This window comes from Mustelus asterias, chromosome 6 (genome assembly GCF_964213995.1).
Source record: "Mustelus asterias chromosome 6, sMusAst1.hap1.1, whole genome shotgun sequence".
NCBI classification, from domain to species: Eukaryota; Metazoa; Chordata; class Chondrichthyes; order Carcharhiniformes; family Triakidae; genus Mustelus; species Mustelus asterias.
The window spans coordinates 119392332-119412181 of NC_135806.1; the positions used below are offsets into that span (position 1 = coordinate 119392332).

General features: G+C 43.2%; 1 protein-coding gene across 9 annotated transcripts in view; it reads left to right on the forward strand.

Annotated features, from left to right (window-relative positions):
* The first annotated feature begins 558 nt into the window (after window positions 1–558).
* Window positions 559–19850, forward strand: part of LOC144495127 (long-chain-fatty-acid--CoA ligase 1-like) — a 190326-nt gene continuing 171034 nt past the window's right edge. Inside the window, exon 1 of one of the 9 annotated variants that reach the window (XM_078215069.1) lies at window positions 559–703. The gene's annotated coding sequence lies outside the window, so the exon portion shown is untranslated. Of the gene's footprint in view, window positions 704–9107; window positions 9246–19850 lie in introns of those variants that run through there. The other 8 variants (XM_078215065.1, XM_078215066.1, XM_078215068.1 and 5 more) reach the window with 8 other exon arrangements.

Genomic DNA, 19850 nt, shown 5'->3' on the forward strand with positions numbered 1-19850 from the left:
CTCGCCCTGTCTTGTCAGCCTGGATCTGAAATGTCTCAACTTGTTGAGACTCTGAATTGGATTTGATTTGATTGAATTGGAAAAGTATTTTTAAAAAGTAAGAAGTCTCACAACACCAGGTTAAAGTCCAACAGGTTTATTTGGTAGCAAATACCATAAGCTTTCGGAGCACAGCTCCTTTGTCAGATGGAGTGGATATCTGTTCTCCAACAGTGCACAGACACAGAAATCAAGTAACAGAATACTAATTAGAATGCAAATCTCTACAGCCAGCCAGGTCTTATAAAGCAGCAGAGATGTACAGAGAAAGAGAGCCCATGAAGCAGTGGGAGTTCAGAGAGAAAGAGAGAGTGAGTCCATAAAGCTGTGGGAGCTTTGAGAAAAATAGACCATAAAATAGCAGGAACTCTGAGAACTCAGAAAGCTGCAGGAGTTTAGAGACAGAGCAAGCCTAAAGCAGAGGAATTCAGGGAGAGAGAGAGATCATAAAGCAGTAGGAATTTGGAGAGAGAGAGAACCCATAATGCAGTGGGAGTTCAGAGAGCGAGCCAAGGGTTTACAACTAAAATCTAAAAATAACATCACGTGAGTTCTGTAAGTTGCTTGATTGGTAAATATAGGGCAAAAAAGAGATGTAAGGATTTTATTTTTCACCCAGAGGATGGCTGGAGTCTGGAAGGAACTTCCTGAGAGGGTGGTGGAGGTAGGTTTGATTGAGGTATTCAAGAGGGAACTGGATTGTTATCTGAAAAGAGAATGTGCAAGATTACGTGGGAGTGGGAAGAGAATGTTCTTTCAGAGAGCCAGTACAGACTTGATGGGCTGAATGGCCTCCTTGTACAGCGTAAAGATTCTGTGGATTAGGGATGAGCAACAAATGCCGGCTTTTCCAGTGACCCTCACGTCCCATGAAAGGTTAAAATGATCTGGGGGCTATTTTGGGCTTAAGGGACTTTAGACAGTTATGCAGCAGTGAATGCACATACTTACAGCACAGCTATTAACTCTGCATTTTTTAATAGTTGGTATCTTGGCTTATTATCAGTGATAGGACAAATCCTCTATTATTTTTTGTATGAAGTTGAAAGATTAGCACTAGGAATGGACGTTTTTCATTTCAGTTACCAATGGCAGTGACAAATGCTCCCAGGTCAGGTAGATGGATGAAATGTTATTTGCTCTCTGCCAACAATGCGTCTCAGTTCCATCTCCAGACAGCACTTGTACTGCACTTGTATGACACTTTCCCTATTTATCACATTCAGTCACCCTTAGTCCTCTGTCTGAATGGCACTGACAACTAATGCTGTTATTAGGGTAAGTTCTGTGCTTCAGATCTGTCTACTGTCCAAACTCATTTAACATGCAGCCAGCAGGTGGAGATGAGGTCGTAAAGAGTGCCTTTGGTACATTGGCCTTTATAAATCGGAGTATCGAGTATAAAAGTTGGAGTGTTATGGTAAGGTTATATAAGGCATTGGTGAGGCCGAATTTTGGAGTATTGTGTACAGTTTTGGTCACCTAGTTACAGGAAGGATGTAAATAAGATTGAAAGAGTGCAGAGAAGGTTCACAAGGATGTTGCCGGGACTTGAGAAGCTGAGTTACAGAGAGAGATTGAATAGGTTGGGACTTTATTCCCTGGAGCGTAGAAGATTGAGGGGAGATTTGATAGAGGTGTATAAGATTTTGATGGGTATAGATAGAGTGAATGCAAGCAGGCTTTTTCCGCTGAGGCTCGGGGAGAAAAAAACCAGAGGGCATGGGTTAAGGGTGAAAGGAGAAAAGTTTAAAGGGAATATTAGGGGGGCTTCTTCACGCAGAGAGTGGTGGGAGTGTGGAATGAGCTACCAGATAAAGTGGTAAATGCGGGGTCACTTTTAACATTTAAGAAAAACTTGGACGGGTTCATGGATGAGAGGGGTGTGGAGGGATATGGTCCAAGTGCAGGTCAGTGGGACTAGGCGAAAAATGGTTCGGCACAGACAAGAAGGGCCAAAAGGCCTGTTTCTGAGCTGTAATTTTCTATGGTTCTATGGTTTCTATGACTTTTATCTCATTAATCTGAGCTATTTTGTCATCAAGTGGAAGTCTGCTTTAAAAACTACTGTGTCATCCAATTGTTCCTGACCTTTGATTAGATATTACTAAGAGTTGTATACACTGGTGATGGTCATAGACAGAAATAGAGATCAAAACGAAAAGAGAACCACATTTTTCTGCAGCTGTAACATTTAAGCCAGAGGTTTTTAAACATCTTTCTTGCTTAGCCTCCTTTGGCAATTCAAGTCCCATTCATGCACTCATCACGTTTCCCTAAAAATCTGTAGCTAATAGTCCTCAAGAAAATGGCACAGTTCAACCCTACTGGTTTCAAAAACCAGGGGAAAGGACTGAGACAATCATAGAGTCGTAGAAACTCTACAGTGCAGAAAGAGGCCACTCGGCCCATCGAATTTGCACCCACCAGGCCCTCTCCCCCACCCCATTCCTGCAACCCCACACATTTACCATGGCTAATCCATTTAGCCTACACATCTTGGGACACTGAGAGGCAATCTTACCACAGCCAATCCACTTAACCTGCACATCTCTGGACTGAGAGGAAGCCCATACAGACACGGGGACAATGTGCAAACTCCACACAAGCAGCCACCCAAGGTTGGAATTGAACCCGGGTCCCTGGAAGGCAGCAGTGCTAACCACTGTGCCACCCATGCCGCCCAAGCATCAACTGGCCCACCCTGTCTTTCCTTCAGTCATGTTGGAATTCTGTGTCTCAAATAACCAACTGCCTCAGAGATGCAGCAATCAGGAGGTGCCACAGAAATTTCACTTTAACTGGTGCAACCTTAGATAGCCAGAAGAGGTCATTATGGGATGATCTCAGCACTTGTTTGCATCTCTGCCGTTTTCTAAAAGCAAATCATAGATCTGCTTCTGGTCCGTAGTAACTGGTTACTGTACACCAGAAGCAGTTCTGATTCAGGCACTTGGCAACTACTGGGGCACCATCACTCTCCACTTCTAGCAATCTACACTCCAATTTCTGTTTAGATTATCACATGAAGCACCTCAACTGGCTGTATGGCCCTTCTTTTTGACCATCCTGTTCTCCTTGCAAGCCCCAATTTACCTCCTTCCCATTGCCCCCAATCCCTCAGATTTGAGAACTGAAAAACAATTTGACAATCACAGAAGGTCAAAAAATGCACGTATATATTAATAGCATATCAAGGCCATAAAGATTCTAAGATTCCTCAAATTAGAGATTTCCATGAGCATTTTGAAAATCAGAGGATGACAACACAGGAAAATAATGAATAATTCACATCCAGCAGTTTGCTGAAAGGGCGTTTTAATCTATTTGAGTGGAAATACTTGCTTAGAGCACTGTACAGTCTGGTAAATGTACAGATGTTGCTTTTAAAATTATATCCCATATGGTTAAAATTACATAATGGCCATAATAAGCTCTTTAATCTCCTCGCTAATGTCAGGATCTGAAGTCACTTTACAACAGCATTTTCAAATTATCAAGTGTCTCTCCTCGTATCTTCACTCACTCAAATCTAAGGGACACACACTTGAACATATCCGGCATACAACTGGTTTAGTCATCAATTACCAAATCTGTCTGGATTCCAAGAAGGCCTTGTTCTGTTCTGCCAAAACCATTCACTAAAACAGGAGCATCCTGGAAGTGTATAATGCCTAGTTTCTTTCCTCCATTACCGACCATCTCTGTCAACTTGTCTCTGTTGTAGGTAAATAATACCTCTGAGACTAGTCGTGAGTCAAAGTACAGTGGTTTATTTTCACAAGCTTGTGGGAGAAGTCCGATTCCTAACACGGTCTCCAGACTTCTCGCCGAATACAGGTTAAGAACAAGTATTTATACATATATTTTCGCCCCTGGTCACGTCCGCATTTTCTCACGATTATTGCTGCCTCAGCGATTCCGTCCTTCGTGTAGTCCGTGTAATCGTGGCCATCTCAAGGCTGTCTGTTTTGTCGCCTCTATGTGGACACCTGTGGTTTGTTTAGATTATGAGTTTGCACAAACAAGTTAGACTGAAATACGGGGGCCTATATAACAATTTATATCGGCAAGGATGAATAGTATATAATAACTATATGTGAATCTATCTATCATTATACGATCACAGAAGGCATGCATATAAGCTCCACCATGTTAAACAGCAAAGTACATAATATAAAAGAACACCAAATGGATTCTAGCCCAGCTTCTACTAGCTGGGTTAGCCACATTCCTGAACACAATTAGCTGTGAAAAATCATGAGCTTGTACACAGCAGTTGCTTCTCTTATCTGTTTGGATACAGAAAAACAAGCTCTACAATGCTTCTCACAAATCTCTAAGTAATACAAAGTTCGGGTTTCAATGCTTTGCACACATCTTAAGTGTTACAAAGTTCATTAACCCATTCCTGTCTTCAGTCTCCTTTGCCCATTCCACCCTCATGTCCGACAATATATAAGGTCAATATTTTTTGATAACACTCCTGTGAAATACTGTGGCGGTATCCAATAGTCTTCCCACCATTGTTGTTAGAATGTGATGATTGACCAATAGTCACACCAAGTTTATCCCTCCCACAGGACTGAAAGACCTGTCAGGGCTTCTATCTCCACCTGAGCTTCCGTCAGCAATGTGGGATGCATCTGACAATAACTTGTATTTATATATAGTGCCTTTAACATGATAAAACATCATATGGCATTTCACAGGAGTGTTAAAAACCAAAATATGACACTAAAGTACATGCAGTGATATTAGGGCAAATGGCCAAATGCCTGGTCAAAGGGCAGGTTTTAAGGAGCTTCTTAAGGAGAACAGAGAGGTAGAAAGGTTTAGCGAGGGAATTCCAGAGTTTATGGCGAAGGCACAGCCATCAACAGTGGTGATTAAAATCAGGAATGCATGAGGCTGGCTTTAAAGAAATGCAAATATTTAAGAAGGTTGGAGGAGATTACAGAGATAGGAAGAGGCAAGACTATGTAGCGACTTTAAAATAAAGATAAGAATTTTAAAATTGTGGTGTTGATTGACTGGGAGCCAATATAGCTCACTGAACAGAGGTGAAAGAGGGGTTAGATTTGATGCGAGTAAGAGCATGGTGACCTTGAGTTTACAAAGGTTAGAATATGGAAGTCTGGCCAGCAGTGAATTGGATATGCTTTATCTCTTTCCACTGGCAAAGTTCCGGTTAACTGGAGGGTGGCTAATGTTGTTCCGTTGCTTAGGAAGGGTAGCAAAGACAAGCCAGGAATTTACAGGACGGTGAGCCTGACATCAGTGATGGATAAGTTACTGGAGGGGACTCTGAGGGACAGGATCTACCAACATTTGGATAGTCAAAGTTTGATTAGGGATAGTCAGCACGGCTTTATGCGTGGGAAGTAATTTCTAATGAATCTTTTAGAGTTTTCCAAAGAGGTAACCAAGAGGATGGATGAGGGTAGGGCAGTAGATGTTGTCTATATGGACTTCAGCAAGGCCTTTGAGAAGGTCCTGCATGACAGGCTAGTCTGAAAGGTTAGGTCGCATGGGATCCAGAGAGAGTTAGCTAATTGGATTCAAAATTGGCTCAATGGTAGGAAGCAGTAGGTGATGGCTGAAAGTTGTTTCTCAGACTGGCAGCCTGTGGCTAGTGGTGTGCATCAAGGGTATTGGGACCCTTGTTATTCATTATTTATATAAATGATTTGGATATGAATATACAAGGCATGGTTAATAAGTTTGCAGATGATACTTAATTAGGAGGTATCGTTGATAGTGAAGAAGGCTATCAAAAATTACAGGGGAATCTTGGTCAGTTAGGGAAGTGAGCCGAGGATTGGCAAATGGATTTCAATACAGATAAGTGTGAGGTGTTGCATTTTGGAAGGTCAAACCAAGGTAGGACTTATACAGTGAATGATAGGGTCCTGGGGAGTGTTGAGAAACAGAGGGACCTAGGAGTACAAGTACATAGTTCATTGAAAGCAGTGTCACAGGTAGACAGGGTGGTGAAGGTGGTGTTTAGCACACTGGCCTTTATCAGTCAGGACATTGAGTATAGGAGTTGGGACATTATGTTACAGTTGTAAAAGTCATTGATGAGGCCGCACTTGGAGTATTGTCTACAGTTTTGGTCACCCTGTTATAGGAAAGATATTGATAAACTGGGAAGAGTGCAAAGAAGATTTAGGAGGATGTTGCCGGTTGGCCAAGTTAGGACTTTATTCCTTGGAACGTAGGAGAATGATGGGGTGACCTGACTGAGGTGTATAAAATCATGAGGAGCATAGATAAGATGAGCAAACATAGTCTTTTTCCCAGGGAAGGGGAATTGAAAACTAGAGGGCATAGGTTTAAGGTGAGAGGAGGAAGATTTAAAAGGGACTTGAGGGGCAACTTCTTCACACAGAGGGTCTACATATATGGAATGAACTGACAAAAAAACTGGTCGAGGCTGGTACAAAGCAACGTTTAAAAAGCATTTGGGTAAGTACACGCATGGGAAAGGATTAGAGGGATATGGGCCAAACACAGGCAATTGGGACTGGCTGGGAGGGCACCATGATGGCATGGATCGGTTGGGCCAAAGGGCCTGTTGCTATGCTGTATTGCTCTTTGACTCTGTGTCACAATGGAGCAAAGGAAATAGGAGCAGGAGTAGGCCATTCAGCCCCTCAGGCCTGCTCCCCCATTCAACGAGATCATGCTGACCTTCTACTTCAATGTCATTTTCTGGCACTTTTCCCATATCCCTTGACATCTTTAATTTCTAGAAATCCATCAATCTTGGTCTTGAACATACTCAACAACTGAGCTTCCATAGCTCTCTGGGGTACAGAATACCAAAGTTTCACCACCCGCTGTGCGAAGAAATTCCTCCTCATCTCAGTCCAGATGGCCTGCCCATTATTTTGTGATTACATCCTCTGTTTCTAGACCCCCTCCAGCCAGGGATAAACATACTTCCTGCATCAACCCTGTTGAACCTCATTGTATGCTCCAATGAGGTCACCTTTCGTTCTTCTAAACCTGAGAATACAGAGCCCGTCTCCTCAAATTCTCCTCATAGGACAATCCTGCAATCCCAGGAATCAGTCTGGTAAACCTTCCCCGCATTCCTTCTATTTTAAGTATATCCTTCTGTAGGTCAGGAGACCAAACTGTACTCAATACTCCAGTTGCGGTCTTACCAAGGCCTTCTACAACTGCAGCTTTACTCCGGTACACAAGTTCTCTTTCAATAAAGGCCAACACACTTTTGCCTTTGACAACACTTTCCAAACTCACAACTTCTACCACCTTGAATGACAAGGGTAGCACCATCACTTGCAAGTTCCCCACCAAGTCAAACAACATCATGACTTGAAACTGTATTACTGTTCTTTTATTGTTGCTCGGTCAAAATCCTGGAACTCACTTCCTAACAGCACTGTGGGTGTTCCTTTCACGTATAGACTCCAGCAATTCAAGAAGGCAGCTCACCACTACCTTCTCAAGGTCAATTACAGATGGGCAATAAATACTGCTCTGGCCAGCAATGCTCACATTCCATGAATGAATAAATTAATTAAAAACTTCTTGTTGCACCTGCGTGTTAGCTTTCAGTGTTTCATGAGCAAAAACACCCAAGCCCCTCTTGGACATAAATACCTCATTATCACTCAGAATTTAAGAAATACTCTATTTCTGTTTTTCTACCAAAGTGGATAACTTCACATTTTCCCACACTATATTCCATCTACCATGTTCTTGCCCTTTCACAGCCTGTCTAAATCTCCTTGAAATCTCTTTGTACCCTCGTCATAACCCTCATTCCCAGCAAGTTTGTGTTATCGGCAAAATTGGAAATATTAAATTTGGTCCCCACAGCCAAATCATTGAATTGACCGTGAATAGTTGGGACCCAAGCACTGATCCATGTTATATCCCACTGGTTGCAGCCTGTCAACCTGAAAATGACCCGTTTATTCCTATTTGCTATTTTCTGCCCATTAACCAATCCTCAATCCATGCTAGTACACTGCCCCCAATCCCATGAGCTCCAATTTTGCTTACTAACCACCTGTGTGCGACCTTATTGAAAGCCTTCTGAAAATCCAAACACACCACATCCACTGGTTCCTCCTTATCTATTCTGCAAGATGTTGCTATTGTGTCTCTGTCTATATATGCCGTGTTTGTGAACCCACCTCTCCACTCACCTGAAGGAGCAGCGCTCTGAAAGCTCGTGATACCATGTAAACCTGTTGGACTTTAACCTGGTGTTGTGAGACTTCTTACTATTCTCTACTTAACATTAGTTTCTTATTTAATACTCATTCGTTTCTTCTTCCAGGACACTAACTTTGGGTGTCCCATTTTTCTTCTTATGGGAGTATGTTTGGCTTGTACCTAAACTATTTCTGCATTGACAGCTTGCTCTTGATCATCCTTTGCTTCCACTCCACCTGAGCTTGATCCCTTCACAAACCATTGAAATCGGCTCTTTTCCTCTTGGGTATTTTTCACTTTTGGATTATAGTCCCTTTCCATAAATACTTTAAATCTAATTATATTGAGTATTATCACCAGCTCCCTTCCCCCCCTTCCCGGTGTTCTCCCAATTAAATACATTTAACTTGCCCTAGTTTACTCCTCAGAATTGGATGCAAAGCTTGCTTCGTTTCTGTTGGACTAGAAACTAATTGATGCCAGATTGGAAGTCCTCGAGGCGACATCTGGGGAATACTGTGTTAATTTTATAGAGGTAGGTATGAGAATGTTTCCATTGTTGCCTCAGCAGGAAAAAAAGCAGATGGACTGTAAGTCTTACTGCTACAAAAATCAGCGTCCAACCCTCTTGAAAGTGGAGAGACTCTCTCCAAACTGTATTAAAGCATACTCGGGGTCTCTCTCTCACCTCGATTCGTTTGATAATTGTTGACAACCAGCAGTGTTTGCCACATGACTCTCGCAATGACAAGCGATTCGGAGTCAAACAGCATTCCCTTAAAGCCAAGGTGGGAGATGGAGAGAGTGGACCACTTGAAGACAGGGTGGGAGCGGGGGGCAGGGGCGTGTGGACCGCGCGGAATCCTCCCCTTGGCGCCCAGGCTGAGGGAGCGAAGTGATTGGCCGCAGCTGCCGGGGGGAGCTCAGTAAAGAGCTGGGAGGCTGCTGTAGCCTAACGTGGACACACATGGTGGAGGCGCCGGAGTGAGCACAGGTCTGTCTGTGTCTGAGTGAGTGAGAGAGTTAGTTAGTTCCCCCCACCCCTCAAGAAGAAACATTGTTGCAATTCAGGAGTGAAAGGCGGAAACGTTAGCAACATCTCCTGGTTATTCTGTGTGACTGTGCGCGCGCGCGCGCGCCGCCGCTGCTGTCCTACCCCCAGAAGACAACGAAGCCGGCTACTGCGCATGTGTAGTAGGCTTGTCGTGGGGGGAGCGCTCGCGCTGAGTGACACAATGTTCGGAGCACATTGTTACTAAATGTATCCGAGTGAATTGAGGATGGAATGGGAAGTAACTAAATGTTGCTTTCTCGGAAGTATTAACATTCCTATTCTGGTTGCGAGCCTCATTTGGATGGGGGGGAGGTTGTTGTTGCTGGCCCGTCCCCCCGTCCGTCACGGCGCCTTGTAAGATCTGATCTAGCAGCATAGGGCACCACGTTATTTAGCCCGGAGCTGGAGACTGTTGGTGAAACCCCTCCACCTTATTCAGTCCGTCATGGACTGACAGGTTAGGTGCATTGGCCATGCTAAATTTACCCTCCGTGTACCCGCACAGGTGCCGGAGTGTGGCGACTATGGGATTTTCACAGTAACTTCATTGCAGTTAGCCTACTTGTGACACTAATAAATCAACTTTAAAGAAAATCCCACTTGTTTAAGAGCAAAGGTATCTAATTCCCCAACTCCCTGCAACCTGAGCTCTGAGTCTCTTCATAGGCATGTAAAATTTTCAAACTATTTTTTTTAAAAATTGCAATGTATCCATTTTATGTTTAAATATGTGTCCCCATACCTTTTTAATTTGAGGAGAAATTGTAGGTTTACTTTGTGCTCCTCTTAATCATCCAGGGAAAAAAAGGCATTTTATTCATATGTTATCGCTTCTCGGCCTTTTGGCTAAGCTCAAGTGTAGTATGAAGAGGATGCTGCACTTGGTTGAGGCCATTAGGTTACATTTAAGCTTCATTTTCATATGAAGCAATTTTTAAAAGTGCCATCTCAGCCTTTTGGCTAAGATGCAAATGAGATCAAGCCTTGGAGGAGGAAACCTCCCCCTCCTCCAATCAGTTGGCTTATGAAGATCAAGCCCAAGACAGGTGTGAAGGCCCTGTCTTGTCAGCTTGGATCGGAAATGTCTCAACTTGTTGAGACTCTGAATTGGACTTGATTTGATTGAATTGGAATAAAAATACAAAAATAAATAGGAACAAAAGGGTTGTCAGGGAAAAAAATCAGACCTCTCGGGGACAAAAGTGGGGAATTATGCTTAGAGCCCAAAGAAGTAGGGGAGATCCTAAATGAATACTTTGCGTCGGTATTCACAAAGGCGAGGGATGTGTTGACTGGGAGTGTCTCGGAGGGGAGTGTTGACCCGTTAGCGAAAATCTCCATTACAAGGGAGGAAGTGTTAGGTTTTTTAGGGAATATAAAGACTGACAAATCCCCAGGGCCTGATGGAATCTATCCAAGGCTGCTCAGGGAGACGAGAGATGAAATCGCTGGGCCTCTGACGCAAATCTTTGTCTCGTCACTGGACACCGGCGAGGTCCCAGAGGATTGGAGGATAGCTAATGTGGTCCTGTTATTTAAGAAGGGTAGGAAGGATAACCCGGGTAATTATAGGCCGGTGAACTTGACTGATGTCTGTTGTAGAGAAGTTGTTGGAGAGGATTCTTAGAGATAGGATGTATGCGCATTTAGAAAGGAATAAACTCTAACAATAGTCAGCATGGTTTTGTGAGAGGGAGGTCATGCATCACTAACCTGGTGGAGTTTTTTGAAGAAGTGACTAGAATGGTTGACGAGGGAAGGGCTGTGGATGTCGTCTATATGGACTTTAGTAAAGCGTGTGACGAAGTCTGTCATGGTAGGTTGGTGCAAAAGGTTGGATCTCATGAGATAAAGGAGGAGGTGGCTAGATGGGTGGAGAAATGGCTTGGTCACAGAAGACAGAGGGTGGTAGTGGAAGGGTCTTTTTCTGGCTGTATGCCTGTGACTAGTGGTGTTCCGCAGGGCTCTGTTTTGGGACCTCTGCTGTTTGTGATTTATATAAACGATCTGGAAGAAGGTGTAACTGGGGTGATCAGTAAGTTTGCGGACGACACGAAAATGGCGGGACTTGCAAATAGTGAGGAACATTGTCAGAGGCTACAGAAGGATATAGATAGGCTGGAAATTTGGGCAAAGAAATGGCAGATGGAGTTCAATCCAGATAAATGCGAAGTGATGCATTTTGGTAGAACTAACGTAGGGGGGAGCTATACGATAAATGGCAGAACCATAAAGGGTGTAGATACGCAGAGGGACCTGGGTGTGCAGGTCCACAGATCCTTGAAGGTGACGTCACAGGTGGAGAAGGTAGTGAATAAGCCATATGGCATGCTTGCTTTTATAGGACGGGGCATAGAGTATAAAAGTTGGGGTCTGATGTTGCAGTTGTATAGAACGTTGGTTCGGCCGCATTTGGAATACTGCGCCCAGTTCTGGTTGCCACACTACCAGAAGGACGAGGAGGCTTTGGAGAGAGTACAGAGGAGGTTTACCAGGATGGTGCCTGGTATGGAAGGGCTTAGTTATGAGGAGAGATTGGGTAAACTGGGGTTGTTCTCACTGGAAAGATGGAGGATGAGGGGTGACCTAATAGAGGTGTATAAAATTATGAAAGGCATAGATAGGGTGAACAGTGGGAAGCTTTTTTCCAGGTCGGTGGTGACGTTCACGAGGGGTCATAGGTTCAAGGTGAGGGGGGGCGGGGGGGAGGTTTAACACGGATATCAGAAGGATGTATTTTACACGAGAGAGGGTGGTGGGGGCTTGGAATGTGCTGCCGGGCAAGGTGGTGGAGGTGGACACACTGGGAATGTTTTAAGACTTATCTAGATAGCCACATGAACGGAGGGATACAAAAGAATGGTCTAGTTTGGACCAGGGAGCGGCGCGGGCTTGGAGGGCCGAAGGGCCTGTTCCTGTGCTGTATTGTTCTTTGTAAGATTAAGCAGAGCTATTGAAATGCCAGCTAAGTGTCTCCGTGGGTTTCCTCCGGGTGCTCTGGTTTCCTCCCACAGTCCAAAGATGTGCGGGGTAGGTTGATTGGCCATGCTAAAATTGCCCCTCAGTGTCCTGAGATGCGTCGGTTAGAGGGATTAGCAGGTGAATATGGGGGTAGGGCCTGGGTGGGATTGTGGTCGGTGCAGACTCGATGGGCCGAATGGCCTCTTTCTGCACTGTAGGGTTTCTATGATTCTAAGTTGCATCTGGATCACGTTGTGATTGATTTTTGCCTTGGCTTGTTTTGCTCTGTGACAGCAACATTCAGCAACAAAAGCTTGCATTTGTATAGCCTACCAAAATCATGCCAATAGGCTGCACAGGAGCATTAACAAACAAAAATGACATTAAACCTCATATCCGGATCTATGACCAAAAGCTTGGTCAAATTGAGGGACTTGTTAAAGGACGTGAGAGAAGAGGTTAGTGACTTACTAACCTCTTTCTTCACTTTTCTCACGTCCTTTGGTAGTGGTGGAGTACAGGAAACTGGGAAGGCACATGAGGCCCAAATTGTAAGAGTGCTGAGTTCTCAGAGGGTTGTAGAGTGGAAGGTCACTGGTGGAGGTTAGGGAGGGTGGGGTGGAATTTGAACAAAATAATATGATTTTTTTTTAAAGTTGAGGTGTTAGAAAAAAAAAGGCCAGCAGTTTCTGTAGTGTAATGGTGGTTGCATTCGCCTCACACACGGAAAGTCCCTAGTTCAAAAAACCATGCCAAGGGAGCCCATGGAGCTCAGTGTGCACAGACGTGAGAGGTGAATGGGAGATAGTGCAATTTATGATAGAGTTTTGAATGTGTGTAGTAGATTGGAGTTTGAATGGCTCATTCTGTGCTATACCATTCAATTATTTTATCATAGTTTTAAAAGTGTTAAACAGTGATTTTAATGCAATTTGGCAACAGCATGTTAGTGCAAGTCAATGGGGAAACGGGCATGGATGCGCAAAACTTAGTGCAGGATTGGATACAGGTGGCTTAATTTTGGACAAGTTGGAGTTCAAGGGGGATGAGAAACTGGGAAGGAGGATAAGGCAGTGGACTAGAGAGGATAACAAGGTCTTGTGTAGATAAGAGTTTCAGTGGACGTGAATACGGAACAGCAGTGGGCAATATTACTGAGGTGGAAATAAGTGATCTTGGCGATGAGTTGGATGTTTAAAGTGGGCCCAACCTGACCCCCTAGGTTCTGTCCACTAGATGTGTGACAGAAAATTGTTTTGGACTCTGGAAAGTTTTTCTCATTCATAGTGATGTTGGTAAAACAATCAGGCAGCAAAGCCAAGATTGATGGGAGTGGCCTAAAGGGAATTGGCAGTGGAAGCTGATAGATTTAAGCTGTGAGTAATGTCACCAGAGCACAACATGTAGAAGGGGGAAAATGTTGATGTAAATTTTAATTTGAAATCATTTTTAAGGTATAAGTAATTTTTGTATGATGAATTGAGATTCCATTTTAGAAATGCACTAACTGCGAAGCAGCACACGTGTAACAAGCAGGCCACTGTTGGGGAAATAGGTACATCCGCTCAAGACCGATTGTTATTGTTTCAAATCATATCAAAAAATTTCAAGTTGTAAGATTCCACTTCAGTTTAGATGCTCTGTATGCCTCAATAGCAACAGCTCGCAACATTTATATAATGCCTTTAACCTAAAACAACCTAACACATTTCATAAGAGCATGCACAGTACAACACGGAGCCATAATTTTAAAAATTCTTTCATGGGGTGTGGGTGAAACTAGCAAGGCAAGCATTTGTTGCCCATCCCTAATTGCCCTTGCACCGGGTGGGCCCCAGATACAAATTTCCTTCCTGTTGGTGAATGAAATGTGTTTTTACAACAATTGCAGATACTTTTTTTGTCACCCATTACTGAGGCAGGCCTAGCATTGAATTCCAGGTTTTATTAATTGTATTGACATTCCTCCCATGGTGGGATTTGAACCTGTGCTCTCGGAGGATTTGCCTGGACCTCTGGATTACTGGTTGAGTGACATTCCTGCCACGCCAGTGTCTCCTCAATTGAGGGGATATTAAGCAGATGACAGAGAAAGCTTTGAAGGGGTGTCATAAAGCTGGAAAGATTTGGGGAGGGGATTCTAGAGTTTTGATCTGAGGCAGCTGAAGGCGCAGCTGTCAATCATACAGTAATGAAAACTCGGGATGTGGAAGAGGGCAGAATTAGAAAAGCGCAGAGGGTGTAGGCCTGGATGGGATAGGAAGGGATGATGCATATAAAGATTTGAAAACGAGAATGCTGGATTAGAGACCAGTGTCCGATAGTGACTATGCGTGAATGGCTTGGTGCAAGATAAGATACGGCAAGCGGAGTTTTGGATGAGCTCAAGTTTATGGAAAGTGGAAAATTGGAGACTGGACGGATAAGTATTGGAATAGGCAAAATGCAAAGTAAGAAAGGCATGGATGAAAATTTCAGCAGCACATGAGTTGAGACAGTGGTGGGGACAAATGATGATATGCCAATGCAAGTAGTCAGTCTCAATGATGGCATGGTTATATGGTTGGAAGCTTATCTTGGTCAGATATGGCGCCAAGATTGTGAACAGTCCAGCTGTATCATAGATCAAAGCCCTAGTGCCTCAGTCTTCGCATTACACTATTTTGTTGGATGAAATATTCAGCCCGTGCAGTACTGGGTATCAGACAAGAAGTATGAAAAATCAAACAGTGGGGGGGTCGAAAGAGGAGTGGTGAGGTAGAGTTGCGTGTCATTGTGTACGTTTGGAACACTATATTTGGATGTTTACATATAAAGAGACACATTTTATATTGGATAGCTGTCAAAAATATGTAGTCATGATGTGGAAATGCCAGCGTTGGACTGGGGTAAACACAGTAAGGAGTAAACAATTAATGCTTGCCTTGCTAGTTTCACCCACACCCCATGAAAGAATTTTTAAAATTTATGGCTGTGTTGTACTGCGCATGCTCTTATGAAATGTGTTAGGTTGTTTTAGGTTAAAAATATGTAGGCCAGTAAACCTAAAATATTTTCAGCTTGATTGTTACTTTCTCAAGAAAAATTCATTTGATATTTCATTGAGTCATAGGAAATTCAGCATGGAAAGGGGCCATGCAGTCTATCATAATGTGTCTGTGTTTGATCACCTAGAAACTAATCCACTCTAATCCTGCTTCGCACTTTAGAAATCATTTTTGTTTTAGATGTTTAGCTAATTGTCATATTAACACCTTCAATAGCTATTGGCAGGATTTCATTGTTTTAACAACCTCCTCCTTTATGCCTCAACATTTGTGCCCTTGCCAAACCAATTTTACAAAATGAAATATCTTATCTGGTGAGCTGCTCTTGCAAGTTGTGAAATATCTGATTTCGCTGGGTATATGTGTATTTTGGAAGTGTCCCAATTTGTGAAATAACTAACCATTTTGATAACTGACTACGTTTTATCTCTTAACTTTAACTAAGTGGAATGATATAAACGCTTAAAAGTTAATTTATTCCCTATTAGAACAAACTTCCAACAATGCTCACACTTTCAAAATGCTTGCCTGACGACACAATCATCAGCTTCTGTGACTTTAGATCAGGCCATTGACCCATTTCAACATTGGGCAAGGAGAAACACAATGCCACTATGCCGAAAGATTAATTGTTTAGGATCTAAAGTTAGTTCTTTAGATTCTGAGTCCCAGAATCACTAATATTAATGGAATGCTGTCAAAATAATCAATGGTGCTTTCACCATCCGATTAATTGTACAAATGCACTTGGGTAAGAGAGGGGCGAAGGTTGCGGTGGGGTTTTCAACAGCCCTTCTCCTTTGTACGCCCTCTCAAGCATCTTGTATGTGAGCATTCCTGCTGTGGAGGGGAAGTTGTTGGGACGTCCATGCAGGAATTTCAACCAAACCAGATGACTCCCTGGGCGGATGGACAGCCAAATGGTTTTTAGCCCCAGCCGCAGGGTGGACAGGTGTTCACTTGAGCTACTCTTGGCAAACAGTTTCATCTTTTACGCTTCCCGTTTCTCCTGTACATTGCCCAAAAGGTCTTCCTTCACGTATGAACACAGGCAATACAAAAAGTCAGTAATGTGGGAGGCAGTGGCATAGTGGAATTGTCACCAGACTAGTAACAGAGCAACCCAGGTTAATGCTCTGGGACTGAATCCCACCATGGTAGATGGTTAAATTTGAATTCAATAAAAGTCAGACCACAAAACCATTGTCAATTGTTGTAAAAACCCATCTGGTTCACTGATGTCCTTTTAGGGAAGGAAATCTGCCATCCCAACTTGGTCTGGCCTACATGTAACTCCAGATCCATAGCAATGTGGTTGACTCTCAACTGTCCCTTCAAGGGCAATTCGGGATGGGCAGTACTGGTCCAGCCAGCGGTGTCCACATTCCATGAATGATTTTTTTTTAAAAAAAAGAACCAGCAGACCCTTTGACTGTGGGAGGTTCAGTGGTGATCCTGATCAGAATTAACATTTCCATTGATGCGTAATCTTCAGGTGCAGTCAAGTGCAGCTATCTGCAAAAACATGGAGGAAATTCTGGTTGGACATTAAAGGGAGTTGGGGAAGATTGTGCGACTTGCCTCAATATTGCATCTGCTGGGTGCTATTTGGAAGCATCATGAAGAAAATTTGCAAACTTGGATGTTCATCACCCACTCAATGGAAGGATCTGTGTTGGTGATCCCCTTATTCTTGCACCATTCCTCTACTGAGCTGATGTCTGACGGAAAATTATCTTATATACCCTCCCTGAATCAGTAGTCCCTTGGGACACTGGAATGACTTTGTTGAATCAGTGGCCTTGAGGAGCAGTGCTACCCAAGGATGACATGAGGAGACCTGTCGAAAATTCCCATGCCTCTTTCTCCACCACCCTCTGACCATTAATTTGGCTCACTGACTAGGACACAAAGACATTGGCTGCTGGAACAAATTTTTCCGCAGTTTGCTGCCTCACTGCTGTTGTCTGGTGTGTACTTGTGACCTGCAACCACTTATCTGCTCTACTGAGCAGCTGTCATCGTCATTCGATCTAGCTTTCAGTTGAAGTTATAACTATCAGAAAAGACTGAAAAGCCTCGACCTCTTTCTCTAGGAAAGAGAAGGCCGAGGAATGACCATATGCGAATCTTTTTAAATTGCAAGGAGGTTTCATATTGTAGACAGGTATTTCCACTTGTGAGGGAGACTAAATGCTTGAGTTGCAGAGGATGAGAGACCAATTAGGAGACCATTGGAATTGTTGAATTTAGAAGTGGCAAAGACATGGGTGCAGGTTTCAGTAGCAGATGAGCTGAGGCAGGGTTGGAGAAAGTCGATGGCACTGAAGTGGAAGTAGGTGGTCTTGGGGATGGGGGAAGATATGGTGCCAGAAGCTCAACTTGAGGGTCAAAGTGGACACTAGGGTTCCAAAACTGATGGCAGCTACCACAAGGAAAGTCTTGTTTCTATTGCATGTTTGTTGAACATTTGTAACTGCGATTTAGCAACTGAACCTTAGTGTGACTAGAAGTAATTTTACTGAAACCAGTGGTTGTGTGTAATATTTGGATTCTTTCTGTTAACAAATAGATTTTTGTCAGAGTGCTTTAGATTTTTTTCTGACACAACATTTTTCTTTGAGTTGGCACACTCGTAGAGAACAGATCTTTTGTTGCATCATTTGACGATTAATTTTGGATTATTTCTTGATTTAGCCTGCAGGAATCTCTGTTTCTTGTACCCTCGAAGATCAGATGGACAGCATTTTGTATTATATGTTAACAATAGCTGTAGGAAATGTAAGAGAAAAAAATCCTTATTATAGAAGCAAACGAGAAAAAACATTTTTACCTGCTGATTGCTTTATATATTTTTTTGTGATCATTGTTGTTTGTTTGTCCCCTTTCTGAATAAAAGATCACAAGAACTTAAACTAGTTTAGTAGACCAGTATAGTGGTTTGGGGTGTGCAACAGAAATCTCGAAGGCTATGTTCAGAACAAAGCATGCATGAGTATGGTAGTATCATACATACAGTGCAGAAGAAGCCCTTTGGTCCATCGATTCCACGTTGACACATTAGAAACACCTGAACTCTCTCTCAATCCCATCTGTCAGCATTTGGCCCGTAGCCCTGAATGTTAGGATGTGCCAAGTGCTCATCCAGATACTTTTTAAAGGATGTGAGGTAACCTGCCTCCAGCACGCTCCCAGGCAGTGCATTGCAGACTGTCATCACGCTCTGGGTAAAGATTTTTTTCCTCGCATCCCCTCCCAAACCTCCTGCCTCTCCTCTTCAACCTATGTTCCCTTGTGACTGAACCTTCATCTAAGGGGAACAGCTGTTCCTTATCCATTCTGTCCATGTCTCTCATAATCAGGTCGCCCTTCAGTCTTCTCTGCTCTAATGAAAACAACCCAAGCCTATCCAACCTCTCTTCATAACTTAAATAGAGCCAGAGGTTTACAGCATGGAAAAGGCCCTTGGGCCCAACTTGTCAATGCTGCACTTTGTTTTTAAACCCCTAAGCTAATCCCAATTGCCCACATTTGACCCATATCCCTCTATATCCATCTTACCCATGTAACTATCTAAATGCTTTTTAAAAGACAAAATTGTACCCACCTCTACTACTACCTCTGGAGCTTGTTCCAGACACTCACCACTCTGTGTGAAAAAATTGCCCCTCTGGACACTTTTTTGCATCTCTCCCCTCTCGCCTTAAACCTATGCCCTCTAGTTTTAGATTCCCCTATCTTTGGGAAAAGATATTGACTATCTAGCTGATCTATGCCCCTCATTATTTTATAGGCCTCTATAAGATCACCCCTCGGCCTTCTACGATCCAGAGGAAAAAAGTCCCAATCTATCCAGTCTCTCCTTTATAACTCAAACCATCAAGTCCCGGTAGCATTCTAGTAAATCTTTTCTGCACTCTTTCTAGTTTAATAATATCCTTTCTATAATGGATGACCAGAATTGCACACAGTATTCCAAGTGTGGCCTTACCAATGTCTTGTACAACTTCAGCAAGACGTCTCAACTTCTGTATTCAATGTTCTGACCATTGAAACCAAGCATGCTGAATGCCTTCACCACTCTGTCCACCTGTGACTCCGCTTCCAAGGAGCTATGAACATGTGAACCCCTAGATCTTTTTGTTCTGTAACTCCAATGCCCTACCTTTAACTGAGTAAGTCCTGCCCTGATTCAATGTACCAAAATGCATCATCTTGCATTTATCTAAATTAAACTCTATCTGCCATTCGTCAGCCCACTGGCCCAATTGATCAAGATCCCATTGCAATCGGAAATAACTTTCTTCACTATCCACTATGCCACCTATCTTGGTGTCATCTGCAAACTTACTAACCATGCCTCCTATATTCTCATCCAAATCATTAATATAAATGACAAATGAAGTGGACCCAGTACTGATCCCTGAGGCACACCACTGGTCACAGGCCTCCAGTTTGAAAAACAACCCTCTGCAACCACCCTCTGGCTTCTGTCAAGAAATGTTGCATCCCACGCAGCATCCTGGTGAACCTTCTCTGCACTCCTTCCAATG